Below are 15,993 nucleotides of genomic sequence, written 5' to 3'. Positions count from 1 at the left end.
ATGTATGTCTCTGCATGTGAGATGGGTCTCCTGAAGACAGCAGAGTGATGGGTCTTGACTCTTTATCCAGTTTGCCAGTCTGTGTCTTTTAATTGGAGCATTTAGTCCATTTACATTTAAGGTTAATATTGTTATGTGTGATCTTGATCCTGCCATTATGATATTAACTGGTTATTTTGCTCATTAGTTGATGCAGTTTCTTCCTAGGCTCGATGGTCTTTACATTTTGGCATGTTTTTGCAATGGCTGGTACCGGTTGTTCCTTTCCATGTTTAGGGCTTCCTTCAGGGTCTCTTGTAAGGCAGGCCTGGTGGTGACAAAATCTCTAAGCATTTGCTTATCTGTAAAGAATTTTATTTCTCCTTCACTGATGAAACTTAGTTTGGCTGGATATGAAATTCTGGGTTTAAAATTCTTTTCTTTAAGAACGTTGAATATTGGCCCCCACTCTCTTCTGGCTTGTAGAGTTTCTGCCGAGAGATCTGCTGTCAGTCTGATGGGCTTCCCTTTGTGGGTAACCCGACCTTTCTCTCTGGCTGCCCTTAAGATTTTTTCCTTCATTTCAACTTTGGTGAATCTGGCAATTATGTGTCTTGGAGTTGCTCTTCTGGAGGAGTATCTTTGTGGCGTTCTCTGTATTTCCTGAATTTGAATGTTGGCCTGCCCTGCTAGGTTGGGGAAGTTCTCCTGGATGATATCCTGTAGAGTGTTTTCCAATTTGGTGCCATTTTCCCCCTCACTTTCAGGCACCCCAATCAGACGTAGATTTGGTCTTTTGACATAATCCCATACTTCTTGCAGGCTTTGTTCATTTCTTTTTCTTCTTTTTTCTTTTGGTTTCTCTTCTCGCTTCATTTCATTCATTTGATCCTCAATCGCTGATACTCTTTCTTCCAGTTGATCGAGTCGGTTACTGAAGCTTGTGCATTTGTCACGTATTTCTCGTGTCATGGTTTTCATCTCTGTCATTTCGTTTATGACCTTCTCTGCATTAATTAGTCTAGCTGTCAATTCTTCCACTCTTTTTTCAAGATTTTTAGTTTCTTTGCGCTGGGTACGTAATTCCTCCTTTAGCTCTGAGAGGTTTGATGGACTGAAGCCTTCTTCTCTCATCTCATCAAAATCATTCTCTGACCAGCTTTGATCCGTTGCTGGCGATGGGCTGTGCTCCTTTGCAGGAGGAGATGCGCTCTTATTTTTTGAATTTCCAGCTTTTCTGCCCTGCTTTTTCCCCATCTTTGTGGTTTTATCTGTCACTGGTCTTTGATGATGGTGACGTACTGATGGGGTTTTGATATAGGTGTCCTTCCTGTTTGATAGTTTTCCTTCTGACTGTCAGGACCCTCAGCTATAGGTCTGTTGGAGATTGCTTGAGGTCCACTCCAGACCCTGTTTGCCTGGGTATCAGCAGCAGAGGTTGCAGAAGATAGAATATTGCTGAACAGCGAGTGCACCTGTCTGATTCTTGCTTTGGAAGCTTCCTCTCAGGGGTGTACTCCACCCTGTGAGGTGTGGGGTGTCAGACTGCCCCTAGTGGGGGATGTCTCCCAGTTAGGCTACTCAGGGGTCAGTGACCCACTTGAGCAGGCAGACTGCCCCTTCTCAGATCTCAACCTCCGTGTTGGGAGATCCACTGCTCTCTTCAAAGCTGTCAGACAGAGTCTTTCGCGTTTCACAGGCTTCTGCTCCTTTAGCTGAGCCCTGTCCCCAGAGGCGCAGTCTACAGAGACAGGCAGGTTTTCTTGAGCTGCTGTGAGCTCCACCCAGTTCGGGTTTCCCAGCGGCTTTATTTACCTACTTAAGCCTCAGCGATGGCGGGCGCCCCTCCCCCAGCCTCGCTGCTGCCTTGCGGTTAGATTGCCCCAGACTGCTGTGTTAGCAAGGAGGGAGGCTCCGTGGGCGTGGGACCCTCCCGGCCAGGTGTGGGATATAATCTCCGGTGTGCCTGTGTTACAGCGCAGTATTGGGGTGGGAGTTACCCGATTTTCCAGGTGTTGTGTGTCTCAGTTCCCCTGGCTAGGAAAAGGGACTCCCTTCCCCCTCGCACTTCCCAGGTGAGGCGATGCCTCGCCCTGCTTCAGCTCTCGCTGGTCGGGCTGCAGCAGCTGACCAGCACCGATTGTCCGGCACTCCCGAGTGAGATGACCCCAGTACCTCAGTTGAAAATGCAGAAATCGCCGGTCTTCTGTGTCGCTCGCGCTGGGAGATGGAGACTGAAGCTGTTCCTATTCGGCCATCTTGCTCCGCCCCCGCTTACCTAGATTTTTTAAGTGATTTCAGGTATATCATTCATACTTGATTTATAAACTCTTTGACAGAAGGGACTATGTATCTTGTATCTTGCACTTATTTTGATTCATTTACTTAACACCTATTGAGTGCCAACTCTGTGCCCAAGTATCAATGTATTTACAGCTACCCAATTTTGTAAAAAGGGCACTGGGGCTGGAAAATATGAAGATCACCACTCTGAAAGATTCCATGTGAGAGCCTATGAGCAAGGATATCAGAACACACAGAAGAAAGGTATTTTAAACCCCCTGCGATACTGGGATTAATATCATCCTCTCCCCCCTGGATATTTAATCCTTATAACCACCTCTGAGATGTGTGCTAAAGAATTTACACTTAGCTGGGTGCAGTGGCTTATGCCTGTAATCCCAGTACTTTGAGAGGCCGAGGCGGGCAGATCACCTGAGGTCAGAACTTTGAGACCAGCCTGGCCAACATGGTGAAACCCCATCTCTACTAAAATACAAAAATTAACTGGGCTTGGTGGTGCGTGCCTGTAGTCCCAGCTACTCAGGAGGGTGAGGCAGGAGAATTGCTTGAACCTGGAGGTAGAGGTTGCAGTGAGTCAAGATCGTGCCACTGCACTCCAGCCTGGTGACAGAGTGAGACTTTGTCTAAGAAAAAAAAAAAAAAAAAGGAAAAAAGAAAGAAAGTATCCACACTTTACTGGTGATTAAACTGAAAAGCAAAGAGGTCCAAGTAACCTGTTTAAGCCCAAGCAGCTAGTAAAATGGAGGAGCGAGAATTTGAACCCTGGCATTCAGAACCCAGAGCCAGAGCTCCTTGCCACATTGTCATACTGCCTTCCTCCTTATTACAGAAATGCACATAGTAGCCATTTCATTAAAAATGTAATAAATGAATGTTCATTGCAGGGCTCTGATAGCTTCTCATTCCTTCCAAAGTAGTAAACTAGGCATAAATGATACGATGAGATACATAACTTAGAAATGTTTACATAAATTTCTACATATTAGAAATTTAGCACACAAAATGGTACACATCATGCAAGAATACAAACAAAAAGATGTTAAACATTTGAGAATGGTTATGTATGGAGCTTTGTAAATAAACAGGAATAGACAAAACAAGAGAGGCCTCCCAAGATCACATGGACCTATAATGATAATGTGCCATGGACTGAAAAATATAATTATTTGGCACTCAGCACCTGAGGTCTTAGCACCTGGGCCCATGTCTCCAGAGGTGAAGAGCAGAGTCAGATGCCTCCCTCCTCCCCCACAGAGGTCTCCCACCGTTCTAACCTCACAGGGCTTGAGGTGGGATGAGATTTAAATTTATATGAAAATACTTATAAATATTTTAAATGATTTCTTTCTGTTGCTTTATTTATCACACAAAAATATGAATACTTAATCATTTTTAGGTGAGGTTAGTGCAAAAAAATGGACCTTCCAATCAAAACTCCATAAATAAAAATTTTAAATGCTATCTTGGTTCTCATCCTTTGCAATGATTCTTAAATATATCTCTGTATATTAGGAATCTGCAGCTCTGTAGTGTGGCCCAGGCATCTGATAGTGGGTCTATGTATAAGTGTGTGTGTGTGTGTGTGTGTGTTTATTTCTGTCACTGATTTTTTAAAAACTTAATTGATTGAATTTTTTAAGAATAGGGTCTCACTGTGTTGCTCAGAATAGTCTCAAACTCCTGAACTCAAGTGATCCTCTTGCCTCTGTCTCTGAAGTAGCTGGGACCACAGGTATGCACCATCATGCCCAGCTTGCCATTGTTTTTTTGTTTGTTTGTTGTTGTTTCCTTCCTCTCTCTTTCTTTCTTTCTCTTTCCTTTCCTTTTCTTTTCTTTCTTTTCTTTTTCCTTCCTTCCTTCCTCCCTTCCTCCCTCCCTCCCTCTCTCTCTTTTTCTTTCTCTTTCTCTCTCTCTCTTTCTTCTTTCTTTCTTTCTTTCTCCTTCCTTCCTTCCTTCCTTCCTTCCTTCCTTCCTTCCTTCCTTCCTTCCTTCTTTCTTTCTTTTCCTTCTTTTTTCTTTTTTTCTTTTGGAGAAGACTCTTGTTCTGTTACCCAGACTGGACTGCAGTGACATGTTCATGGCTCACTGCAGCCTAAATCTCCTGGACTCCAGAGATCTTCTCACCTCAGCCTCCTGAGTAGCTGTGACTATAGGCACATGCTACCACACCCAGCTAATTTTTAAACTTTTTGTAGAAACTGAATGTTGACATGTGGCCCAGGCTGATCTGAAACTCCTGGTCTCAAGTGATCCTCCTGCCTCAGCTTCCCAAAGTGCTGAGATTACAGGCATGAGCCACCATGCCTGGCTGCCATTGCTTTTTTAACAGCTTTATTGACATATAATTCACATACTGTACAATTTATTCATTCAAAGTGTACAAATGGACAGTTTTTAGTATATTCACAGAACTTTGCAACCATCACTACAATTAAATTTTAACACATTTTCAGTACTCTGAAAAAGAAACCAATACACTTTAAGAGTCACTCCTCATTCTCCAGTCTCACACCTGAACCACAGTCCCAGGCAACCTACTTTATGTCTCTTTAGAGTGACTCACTTTCTGGACATTTTAACCTACTTTCTGTATCTTTGAATATGCATATTCTGGACACTTCATATAGATAGAACAACACAATATGTAACCTTTTGTGATTGGTTTTTTTCACTTGACATAATATTTTGAAGTTTCAACGATGTTGTAGGGTGTGTCAGTATTTCATTCCTTTTTAAAAAATATACTTTAAGTTCTGGAATACATGTGCAGAATGTGCAGATTTGTTACATAGGTATACACGTGCCATGGTGGTGTGCTGCACCCATCAACCTGTCACCTACATTAGGTATTTCTCCTAATGCTATCCCTCCCCTAGACTCCCACTGCCAGACAGGCCCCAGTGTGTGATGTTCCCCTCCCTGTGTCCATGTGTTCTTATTGTTCAACTCCCACTTATGAGTGAGAACACGTGGTATTTGGTTTTCTGTTCCTGTGTTAATTTGCTGAGAATGGTTTCCAGTTTCATCCATGTCCCTGCAAAGGACATGAACTCATCCTTTTTTATGGCTGCATAGTATTCCATGGTGTATATGTGCCACCTTTCCTTTATCCAGTCCATCATTGATGGGCATTTGGGTTGGTTCCAAGTCTTTGCTATTGTGAACAGTGCTGCAGTAAACATACATGTGCATGTGTCTTTATATTAGAATGATTTATAATCCTTTGGGTATATACCCAGTAATGGGATTGCTGGGTCAAATGGTATTTCTGGTTCTAGATCCTTGAGAAATCGCCATACTCTTCCATGATGGTTGAACTAATTTACACTCCACCAACACTGTAAAAGCATTCCTATTTCTCCATATCCTCTCCAGCATCTGTTGTTCCCTGACTTTTTAATGGTCACCATTCTAACTGGTATGTGATGGTATCTCATTGTGGTTTTAATTTGCATTTCTCTAATGACCGGTGATGATGAGCTTTCCTTCATATGCTTTTTTGGCCACATAAATGTCTTCTTTTGAGAAGTGTCTGTTCATATCATTCACCCACTTTTGGATAGGGTTGTTTTTTTCATGTAAAATGGTTTAAGTTCCTGTAGATTCTGGATATTAGCCCTTTGTCAGATGGATAGGTTGCAAAATTTTTCTCCCTTTGTGTAGGTTGCCTATTCACTCTGATAAGAGTTTCTTTTGCTGTGCAGAAGCTCTTTAGTTTAATTAGATCCCATTTGTCAATTTTGGCTTTTGTTGCCATTGCTTTTGGTGTTTCAGACATGAAGACTTTGCCCATGCCTATGTCCTGAATGGTATTGTCTAGGTTTTCTTCTAGGGTCTTTATGGTTTTAGGTCTTATGTTTAAGTCCTTAATCTATCTTAAGTTAATTTTTGTGTAAGGTGTAAAGAAGGAGTCCAGTTTCAGTTTTCTGCATATGGCTAGCCAGTTTTCCCAGTAGCATTTATTAAATAGGATGTCCTTTCCCCATTGCCTGTTTTTGTCAGGTTTGTCAAAGATCTGATGGTTGTAGATATGTGGCATTATTTCTGAGGCCTCAGTTCTGTTCCATTGGTCTATATATCTATATATCTACATGGTACCAGTACCATGCTGTTTTGGTTACTGTGGTCTTATAGCATAGTTTGAAGTCAGGTAGCATGATGTCTCCAGCTTTGTTCTCTTTCCTTAGGATTGTCTTGGCTATACAGGCTCTGTTTTGGTTGCATATGAACTTTAAAGCAGTTTTTTCCAATTCTGTGGAGAAAGTCAATGATAGCTTGATGGGGATAGCACTGAATCTATAAATTACTTTGGACAGTATGACCATTTTCACAATAATGATTCTTCCTATCCATGAGCATATAATGTTTTTCCATTTGTTTGTGTCCTCTCTTATTTCGCTGAGCACTGGTTTGTAGTTCTCCTTGAAGAGGTCCTTCACATCCCTTGTAAGTTGGATTTCTCAGTATTTTATTCTCTTTATAGCAATTGTGAAGGGGAGTTCACTCATGATTTGCCCCTCTGTTTGTCTATTACCGGTGTATAGGAATGCTTGTGATTTTTGCACGTTGATTTTTATATCTTGATAGTTTGCTGAAGTTGCTTATCAGCTTTAGGAGGTTTGGGGCTGAGACGATTGGATTTTCTAAATATACTATCATGTTATCTGCAAACAGAGACAATTTGACTTCCTCTCTTCCTATTTGAATATGCTTTATTTCTTTCTCTTGCCTAATTGCCCTGGCCAACATTTCCAATAGTATGTTCAATAGGAGTAGTGAGACATCCTTGTCTTGTGCTGGTTTTCAATGGAATGCTTCCAGCGTTTGCCCATTCAGTATGATATTGGCTGTGGTTTTGTCATAAGTAACATTATTTTGAGATACATTCCATCAATACCTAGCGTATTGAGAGTTTTTAGCATGAAGGTGTGTTGAATTTTATCAAAGACCTTTTCTGTATCTATTGAGATAATCATGTGGCTTTTGTCATTGGTTCTGCTTATGTGATGGATTACATTTATTTATTTGTGTACGTTGAACTAGCCTTGCATCCTAGGGATGAAGCCAACTTGATCATGGTGGGTAAGCTTTCTGATGTGCTGCTGGATTCGGTTTGCCAGTATTTTATTGAGGATTTTCACATCAATGTTCATCAGGGATATTGGCCTGAAATTCTCTTTTTTTGTTGTGTCTCTGCCAGGTGTGGGTATCAGGATGATGCCGGCCTCATAAAATGAGCTAGGAAGCAGTCCCTCTTTTTCTGTTGTTTGGAATAGTTTCAGAAGGAATGATACTAGCTCCTCTCTGTATCTCTGGTAGAATTTGTCTATGAATCTGTCTAGTCCTGGGCTCTTTTTGTTGGTAGGCTATTAATTACTGCCTCAATATCAGAACTTGTTATTGGTCTATTCAGAGATTTGACTTCTTCCTTGTTTGGTCTTGAGAGGGTGTATATGTGCAGTTTCCTCTAGATTTATATGTATATGTCTGTTATATGTATATGTCCATTTCCTCTAGATTTTCTACTTTATTTGTGTAAAGGTGTTTATAGTATTCTCTGATGGTAGTTTGTATTTCTGTGGGATCAGTGGTGAGATCCCTTTTATTATTTTTTATTGTGTCTATTTGATTCTTCTCTCTTTTCTTCTTCATTAGTTTTGCTAGCGGTCTATCAATTTTGTTGATCTTTTCAAAAAACCAGCTCCTGGATTCACTGATTTTTTAAGGATTTTTCATGTCTCTATCTTCTTCAGTGCTGCTCTGATCTTAGTTATTTTTGGTCTTCTGCTAGCTTTTGAATTTGCTTGCTCTTTGCAAAAGAACAAAATTTGTTGTTTTAATTGTTATGCTAGGGTGTTGATTTTAGATCTTTCCCACTTTCTCCTGTGGGCATTTAGTGCTATAAATTTTCCTCTAAACACTGCTTTATCTGTGTCCCAGATATTCTGGTATGTTGTGTCTTTGTTCTCATTGGTGTCAAAGAACTTATTTATTTCCACCTTAATTTCATTATTTATCCAGTAGTCATTCAGGAGCAGGTTTTTCAGTTTCCATGTAGTTGTGTGGTTTTGAGTGAGTTTCTTAATCCTGAGTTCTAATCTGATTGCACTGTGGTCTGAGAGACTGTTATGATTTCCATTCTTTTGTGTTTGCTGAGGCATCTTTTACTTCCAATTGTGTGGTCAATTTTAGCATAAGTGCAATGTGGTACTGAGAAGAATGTATATTCTGTTGATTTGGGGTGGAGAGTTTTGTAGAGAACTTGCTTTGTGAATCTGGGTGCTCCTGTATTCAGTGCATATATATTTAGTATAGTTAGCTCTTCTCATTGCATTGATCCCTTTACTACTATGTAATGCCCTTCTTTATCTTTTTTGATCTTTGTTGTTTTAAAGTCTGTTTTATCAGAGACTAGCATGGCAATCCCTGCCTTTTTCCCCTTCCATTTGCTTTGTAAATATTCCTCCATCCCTTTATTTTCAGCCCATGTGTGTCCTTGCACATGAGATGAGTCTCCTGAATACAGCACACTGATGGGTCTTGACTCGTTATACAATTTTCCAGTCTGTGTCTTTTAATTGGGGCATTTAGCCCATTTACATTTAAGGTTAATATTATTATGTGTGAATTTGATCTTGTCATTATGATGCTAGCTGGATATTTTGCCTGTAAGTTGATGCAGCTTCTTCACGGTGTCAATGGTCCTTACAATTTGGTATGTTTTTGCAGTGGCTGGTACCGGTTTTTCCTTTCCATGTTTACTGTTTCCTTCAGGAGCTCTTGTAAGGCATGCCTGGTGGTGACAACATCTCTCAGCATTTGCTTGTTTGTAAAGGATTTTATTTCTCCTTCACTTATGAAGCTTAGTTTGGCTGGATATGATTCTGGGTTGAAAATTGTTTTCTTTAAGAATGTTGAATATTGGTCCCCACTCTCTTCTGGCTTGTAGGGTTTCTGCAGAGAGATCTGCTGTTAGTCTGATGGGCTTCTTTGTGGGTAACATGACCTTTCTGGCTGGCTGCCCTTAACATTTTTTCCTTCATTTCAACCTTGATGAATCTGAGGATTATGTGGCTTGGGGTTGCTCTTCTCAAGGAGTATCTTTGTGGTGTCCCCTGTATTTCCTGAACTTGAATGTTGGCCTGTCTTGCTAGGTTGGGGAAGTTCTGGATAATATCCTGAAGAGTGTTTTCCAACTTGGTTCTGTTCTCCCAATCACTTTCAGGTACACCAATCAAATGTAGGTTTGGTCTTTTCATACAGTCCCATATTTCTTGGACTCTTTGTTCATTCCTTTTCATTTTTTTTCTTTCTAATCTTGTCTTCATGCTTTATTTCATTAAGTTGATCTTCAATGTCTGGTATCCTTTCCTCTACTTGATTGATTCAGCTATTGATACTTGTTTATGCTTCAGGAAGTTCTCATGCTGTGTTTTTCAGCTCCATCAGGTCATTTATGTTCTTCTCCAAACTGGTTATTCTAGTTAGCAATTCTTCCATCCTTTTTTCAAGATTTTAGCTTCCTTGCATTAGGTTAGAACATGCCCCTTTAGCTCAGAGGAGTTTGTTATTACCCAGCTTCTGAAGCATACTTCTGTCAATTCGTCAAACTCATTCTCCATCCAGTTTACTTCCCTTACTGGCAAGGAGTTGTGATCCTTTGGAGGAGAAGAGGCATTCCGGTTTATGGAATATTCAGCGTTTTACACTGATTTTTCCTCATCTCATGGATTTATCTACCATTGGTCTTTGATGCTAGTGACCTTTGGATGGGGTTTTTGTGTCCAAGTTCTAGTTGATGTTGATGCCATTCCTTTCTCTTAGTTTTCCTTCTAACAGTCAGCCCCTTTGCTGCAGGTCTGCTAGAGTTTGCTGGAGGTCCCCTCCAGACACTCTTTGCCTGGGTATCACCAGCAGAGGCTGCAGAACAGCAAATATTGCTGCCTGTTCCTTCCTCTGGAAGCTTCGTCCCAGAGGGGCACCTGCCAGATGCCAGCCGGAGCTCTCCTGTATGAGGTGTCTGTCGACTGCTGTAGGGAGATGTCTCCCATTCAGGAGGCATGGGGGTCAGGGACCCATTTGAGGAGGCCATCTGTCCCTCAGCAGAATTTGAGCACTGCACTGGGAGATGCACTGCTCTCTTCAGAGCCAGTGGGTAGGAATGTTTAAGTCTGCTGCAGCTGCACCCACAGCTGCCCCTTCCCCCAGGTGCTCTGTCCCAGGGAGATGGGAGTTTTATCTATAAGCCTTTGACTGGGGCTGCTGCCTTTCTTTCAGTGATGCCCTGCTCAGAAAGGAGGAATCTGGAGAGGTATTCTGACTACAGCAGCTTTGCCGAGCTGCAGTGGGCTCCACCCAGTTTGAACTTCCCAGCAGTTTTGTTTACACTGTGAGAGGAAAACCACCTACTCAAGCCTCAGTAATGGCGGACACCCCTTCCCACACCAAGCTGGAGCATCCCAGGTCAACTGCAGACTGCTGTGCTGGCAGCGAGAATTTCAAGCCAGTGGATCTTAGCTTGCTGGGCTCCATGGGGGTGGGATCTACTGAGCTAGGCCACTTGGCTCCCTGGCTTCCACCGTTTTTCCAGGGAAGTGAATGGTTCTGTCTCACTGGTGTTCCAGGCCCCACTGGGGTATGAAAAAACCTCCTGCAGCTAGTTCGGTGTGTGCCTAAAGGACTGCCCAGTTTTGTGCTTGAAACCCAGGGTCCTTGTGGCATAGGCAGGCACCTGAGGGAATCTCCTGGTCTGCGGGTTGTGAAGACAGTGTAAAAAGCATAGTATCTGGGCCTGAATGCACTGTTCCACATGGCATAGTCCCTTATGGCTGCCCTTGGATAGGGGAGGGAGTTCCTGGACCCCTTGTACTTCCCAGGTGAGGTGATGGCCCACCCTGCTTCTGCTTACCCTCCATGGGCTGCACCCACTGTCTAACCAGTCCCAATGAGGTGAGCTGGGTACCTCAGTTGGAAATGCAGAAATCACCTGTCATCTGCATTGATCTCGTTTGGAGCTGCAGACCGGAGCTGTTCCTATTTGGCTATCTTGCCAACCCCCTCATTCCTTTTTTACACTAAATGATATTTCATTTTATGTAGATGCTAATTTTGCTTATTCATTTATCTATTGACAGAGAGATGCTACTTTTTGATGATTATGAATAATACTACTATGAACATTTATGTATAAGTTTTGTGTGAATGCATATTTTTGTTTTTCTTGGCTACATACCTAGGAAAATAATTTCTGGATCATGTGGGAACTCTACATTTAACTTTTTGAGGAGTTTAAGCATCTACACACTTTAAAGCTCCGTGGAAGGACAAGGACCTGGCTCTCTGACTCCCCCGGCTGTCTCTTGAAAGGGCCACACTCCAGGTCAGGTTTTTGAGAAGTTACTTTAATGTTTTACAAAAAGAGAGGTGTCTTCACTTTGACTTTTTAATGAAAAGATTCATCATAATGATTATCATCTCCCTTTCATCATACCTCTCTCCTTAGCTCTATATACTTTGAGAATGACATTATTTACCTTTTTAAGTAAGTAGGTCACATAGCAGAGTTATGAGTATATGCTATAGAGGCAGGCTTCCTGGTTCACATGCTGCCTTCCCTATTTTCCAGCTGTATAATTTTGGCCATGTTACTTAACAGTTCCTCATCTATAAAAATGATATGATGACAATATGATACTACTTCCTTAGGGTTATTGTGGAAATTAAATTAATTAATACCTGTGAAGTCCATAGAATGGTACCTGGCATAGTCTATATAGTCTATAAATGTTCATTTTTATTATCCCACTACCAACATTCCATAATGTTTGTCATATAGATGGTGCTCCATGAATATCTGCTGAATGACAAGAGGGCTTAGCTAGAGCAAGACTCATCACAGGTAAAGTATTAATAGAATGAACCAGTCCTTCCCATTTGTTCCTAGGGAAACTAATCACTCCTTCCTGGTGATTAGCACTTAGAATATCCAATAGAGCTGACATCTTGGCCTTGGAATATTGTGGCTGTGCTCAGATCTGTGGCTCACAAACAGCTACAAGCTCTTCTTCACCTTTTTATAACTGACACCCACCACAGGAGCCAAGCACTAAGCAGGTTTGCAAATATTCAATGCAACACCTTATTGGTACTTGATTGGCAATAAGACCAGTCTTAAATAAAATCTATATGTATATTAGCCAGAAGCCAAGACCACCAAGTTTTATGTGGAGTTTTATAATTAGCTAGTAGTATGACATTTGACCAATTAGCTACCCTCTTTTGTGTTTTCCTAAGGTATAATACTGGCCCAAATGAAAATGGGATTTGTTTGGTTCCAAAATGGTCACAAATCAGCTATTTCATATGATTCAAGCTGATACTTCCAGCCCTCAATTTCTATGCCCTAAGCAAGTAGTTCTCAAAAGACTCCTGTAGTCAAGGAAGAAAAAATGCTCCTCATGACAGACTCATACAACATAATGTACACCCAAGCATGAATGTACTTAATAAGCATGGGTGACTCTGAAGCACAGCCCTAAAGGAAGGGAAATAAGTATTTATTAACAGTCAGGACCATAATCCCATTTAAATTTCAAACAACTTTCAGAAATAAGTATCTCTCTGCATAACAAATGAAAGAAACAGATGCCAAATGAATCACTTGTAAATGATACAGAAGTATTAAGTGTGGATCCAGGACTCCCACCTACCCCCAAGTCGATCTGAATATAGAGCCTATGTTTTCCCCACCATGACCCTCTACTTTCACTGAGGAAGCCTAACCTACACAGAACAGCCCTGGAAAGAATGACTAAAGGATAAGCAGCTAAAAACAGAATGGAAAATAATTCATATACTCTAATTTTACTGCAGGATGCAACTGCAATTTTATTTCAATTGTACCATTTATTATGAAACATCTCTTCTTGACTTCATCCCCAACCCTGACATTGAAGTCTTGATGGTAACATTAAAAAATCTCTTAGCTATATCTTTAAGGGTTCGGAATAAAATCTTCCTCTACATGATAAGATGCAGTAAAGGTTAAGAGCCTACTCTGATTTCTGCTTTTTGGTGATCATATAACTTTGTACAAATTACTTGGCCTCCTCTTGCCTCAGCTTCTCACTTCTGGAAAAATTAAGAAAATATCAGTAACTATTATGGAATTTTAAAACACACCTTCCTTTTCTTACAGAAAAAGAAGGAGGAGCTAAAAAATTATATTTCTGGGTTTTTTTTGTTTTTTGTCTGTTTGTTTTTTGTCCATTCTTGGTTAAAAAGGAATCAGCTGAGGAAACTTGAAGGCAAAAGAGTGAAGTAGAAACTACAGATAATTTATTGATAAACAGTAGATGTAAATGTCTTATTTTGAGCAGGTGACGAAATGGAAGTGGTACTAAAACTTGATTAAGTAAAGGCAAAACTGGCCAGGCATGGTGGCTCATGCCTGTAATCTAAGTCCTTTGAGAGGCCGAGGTGGGTAGATCATCTGAGCCCAGGAGTTCCAGACCAGCCTGGGCTACATGGCAAAACCCTATCTATACAAAAAATACAAAAATTAGCCAGGTGTGGTGGTGTGCACCTGTGGTCCCAGCTACTTGGGAGGCTGAAGTGGGAAGATTGTGTGAGCTGAGAAGTCGAGGCTGCAGTGAGCTAAGATTGCACCATTGTACTCCGGCATGGGTGACAGAGTGAGACCCTGTCTTAAAAACAACAACAACAATAAACAAACCTAATATGGTATGAATACATTTAACTATGTAACTCCTCTGTACAAATCATGGCAGTTTTCCTCTTCTGTGATTTCCTTCTTTTCACTATAAAAAAAAAGAAGACTCTTCTGTTGTCGAACTTTGCTAAATCATATTAATGAAATGTATGTCAGTTAAGTCATGATTTTTTCTTTTTCTCTTCTTTCTTTGTTCTCCAAAACGCCATCACAAGAGAGAACAATTTTGTTTTTTTGAGATAATGACTAAGATTAATATGGTCCCTTTTATATAAGCTAATAAGACAAATTATTTTTAATTTTTAAACAAAATTATTGGAGACAGGGTCTCACTCTATCACCCAGGCTGGAGTGCAATGACAGTATTACTGCTCACTACAGCCTTGACTTCCCAGGCTCAAGGGATCCTCCTGCCTCAGCCTCCTGAGTAGCTGGGACTATAGGTGCACACCAGCACACCTGGCTAATTTTTTATTTTTTGTAGAGACAGGGTCTCACCATGTTGTCCAGGCTGGTCTGGAACTCCTGGGCTCAAGTGATCCGCCCACCTCAGCCTCCCAAAGTGCTGGGATTACAGGTGTGAAACGCTGTGCCCAGTCTATAATATTTTAAATTGCAAAATTAAAGCATTAATAACAGTCTCTAAACCTGAATCTAACATGTGGCTTTATGTCCTGACAACTCCACATGATGTTATGATGATTAAAGGAGTAAATTCATGAAAAACACTTAGGACAGTGTCTGGCACAAGCTATGTGTTCCGGAAATTATTATTATTATTGCATCTTAATGGTCTCAAGCTATTATCTTTCACCCAACATATTTATTGTAAAATAGAATTTGGCCCTGGCAATCAATGACCACATACATGGTATAACTAATCTCGAATATTTACATTTCTATGTTTCATTAAGGTAATCTTGGCCCATAGAGTCTAACTAGATCAATGGTTTACAATCATTAAAGGAAAAAAAAAAATGAAGCCCATAACGCAAAAACATTTCACAGGACTCCATGTGATGTAAATTATATAAATTGTATTTTGATTTATCCCCTAGCTGAAAAAAATACATAAAGATTAAACGCTACCGTAAATCCTCTAATGCTTTGAAATTAATTTGTATTTTGTTTATGACAACGTATATTTGAAAATTTATAGTTGAGCCATATTCATTCACACGACAGTTAAGCTTGTAGAATATACAGATTCAATGGTGTTTTAATAGCTTAATGGGCTCCTGAGAAGCCATGGCTAGCCATTAGGAATAGTGAGTTAAAAGGGTCAACAAAACCTTTTCTGCAAAGGGCCAGAGAGTAAATATATTAGACTCTGCTGGTCATGTATGTCTCTGTCGAAACAACTCAACTTTGCCATTGCAGCAGTGGCAACATGTAAACAAATGGGTGTAGCTGTGTTCCAATAAGACTTCACTTTCAAAAGCCTCAGCCCACACTGAAGGTGGGGAGGTTATGCAAAGGTGTAAATGCCAGGCAGCAGGGATCACAGGGAGCCCTCGTAGAGGCTGCTGGTCACATAGCCCAATGCTCATAATCCTCAAAGAGTATTTGGAGGAACATGAATTGTTGATGTATTTGGGAATTTTTTTTAAAGTTGCGTTTTATATTTAAACTATATTTTTAAAACTTTACACAGGAGCTTCAATCAAGCTGTGTAATAAGTATATGGGAGTCCTTTATATTATTCTCTATAATTTATTTGTTTGTAATATATCAAAACAAAAATGCCTTAAAAATATACAGTAAAATAATCAAAAACATTCCTGGAGTTGTTTTTATGAAACAGTCTGTTTATATAGTTTGTCTGTGTGCTGGTTTATGTTTTATATCTTGCAATAATTTTAACATATGTTTAAGATATGAATGTTTATATAATAGTAAGTTTATCTCATAGACCATCTCTCTTCTGCTTACCACATTAACACCCTAATTACAATGACTCTGAGATTCTACCTCAAAAA

Source organism: Piliocolobus tephrosceles, chromosome 8, assembly GCF_002776525.5.
Source record: "Piliocolobus tephrosceles isolate RC106 chromosome 8, ASM277652v3, whole genome shotgun sequence".
NCBI lineage: Eukaryota > Metazoa > Chordata > Mammalia > Primates > Cercopithecidae > Piliocolobus > Piliocolobus tephrosceles.
This window is presented reverse-complemented; position numbering follows the sequence as displayed.